A 2,147-nucleotide genomic window follows, 5' to 3' on the forward strand; every position below is an offset into this window, starting at 1 on the left:
AGTGGCCGGATCTCAGCTCACTGCAAGCTCCGCCTCCCGGATTCACACCATTCTCCTGCCTCAGCCTCCCGAGTAGCTGGGACTACAGGCGCCAGCCACCTCACCCGGCTAGCTTTTTGTATTTTTTAGTAGAGACGGGGTTTCACCGCGTTAGCCAGGATGATCTCGAACTCCTGACCTCGTGATCCGCCCGTCTCGGCCTCCCAAAATGCTGGGATTACAGGCTTGAGCCACCGCGCCCAGCCCCGGCTAGTTTTTTGTATTTCTTAGTAGAGACGGGGTTTCACTGTGTTAGCCAGGATGGTCTCGATCTCCTGACCTCGTGATCTGCCCGCCTCGGCCTCCCAAAGTGCTTGAGCCACCGCGCCCGGCCAAGACTTATTTATTAATATTTAATTAATTCAGTCTTAGGTGAGCTCTAGGCTAGATGATAGATGCTGAGATTATGAAGACAGCCCTGAAGGGGTTCAAGTTTCCAGGAACCCACAGTTTAGGGGAAGATGTTTGTTAGCATGTGGCCAGAGTCAGCCAGACCTGATTTTCATTTTTAGTTTCCACCTAGTTTCTAGCTGTGAGACCAGTCTTGAGCCAGTCTTTCACTTTCTAAGTCTTCGTTTCCTCAGCTGTAAAATAAGAATTATAATATTACCCACCTCACTGGGTTCTGGTGAGGATCAAATGAGATCATTTATGTAAAATGCTTAGCATAGTTCCTGGAACATAGTAGTAATTACTTAATCAATGTTAATTATTGTTTATTTTTCAGAAAGTAGGCTAATACATGGATTTATTAGAATTCAAGGTAGAGAATATATTCTAGATGGGGAAACAACCTGCTGAGGGAGTCTGGTAGGAGATTAACTTTGCCAGTAAGAATAGAGGGAAGCCTAGAGGAGGTGATGTGGCAACAGGGCTTTGAAGAATGAGTAAGAGTTCTCAGGTAGGGACTGAGGAAAGGGAAGAGATTATAGGTGGAAGGAAGACTATCCACAGAGGCATGAAGTTGCAGAAGGTGTAGATACATTTAGAGGAAGGTAGCACATTTAGTAGGGTTTGTAGGACTAGGTTAGAAAAGGGGGGATTCAGACAGCCTTTGTAGAATTTTTTTTTTTTTAAGACAGAGTCTCACTGTATTGCCCAGGCTGGATTGCAATGGTGCAATCTTAGCTCACTGCAACCTCTATCTCCTGGGTTCAGGAGATTCTTCTGCCTCAGTCTCCTGAGTACCTAGGATTACAGGTGCCCACAACCACGCTTGGCTAATTTTTGTAATTTTAGTAGAGACAGACTTTCAACATGTTGGTCAGGCTGATCTTGAACTCCTGACCTCAGGTGATCCACCCACTTTGGCCTCTCAAAGTGCTGAGATTACAGGTGTGAGCCACTGCACCAGGTCTGTAGGATTTTATGATTCAAATCAAGAGAGAGAAAGAAGGAACATCAATTGAGCTCCTACACACGCATGGCACTGAATTATAGTGCTTTTTTCTTTTCTTTTTTTTTTTTGAGACAGAGTCTCACTTTGTCGCCCAGGCTGGAGCACAGTAGTGTGATCTCAGCTCACTGCAACCTCCGCCTCCCCGGTTCAAGTGATTCTCCTGCCTTAGCCTCCCAAGTAACTGGGATTACAGGCACCTGCCATTACGCCCAGCTAATTTTTTTGTATTTTTAGTAGAGATGGGGTGTCATCATGTTGGCCAGGCTGGTCTTGAACTCCTGACCTCAGGATTTGCCCGCCTCGGCCTCCCAAAGTTTTGGGATTACAGGCATGAGCCACTGCGCCCAGCCATGGCACTGAATTAAATGGTCAGCTTTTTTTGTTGTTGTTTGTTTTTGAGACCAGGTTGGTCTTGTTCTGTTGCTCAGACCAGAGTACAGTAGAATGATCATAGCTCACTGTAACTTCGAACTTCCTTCTGAGTTCAAGTGATCCTCCTACCTCAGCTTCCAGAATAGCTGGGACTACAGGCATGCCACCACCACACTCCGCTAATTTTATGTAAAGTTGGTGTTTTGCCATGTTGCCCAGGCTGATCTTGAACTCCTGGCCACAAATGATCCTCCTGCCTCGGTCTCCCAAAGCTCTAGGATTACAGGCATGAGCCACTGTGCCTGGCCAGCATTTTTTAAATTTAACTTAGATTAGC

The sequence above is a fragment of the Colobus angolensis genome, unplaced genomic scaffold, assembly GCF_000951035.1.
Source record: "Colobus angolensis palliatus isolate OR3802 unplaced genomic scaffold, Cang.pa_1.0 Scaffold83, whole genome shotgun sequence".
NCBI lineage: Eukaryota > Metazoa > Chordata > Mammalia > Primates > Cercopithecidae > Colobus > Colobus angolensis.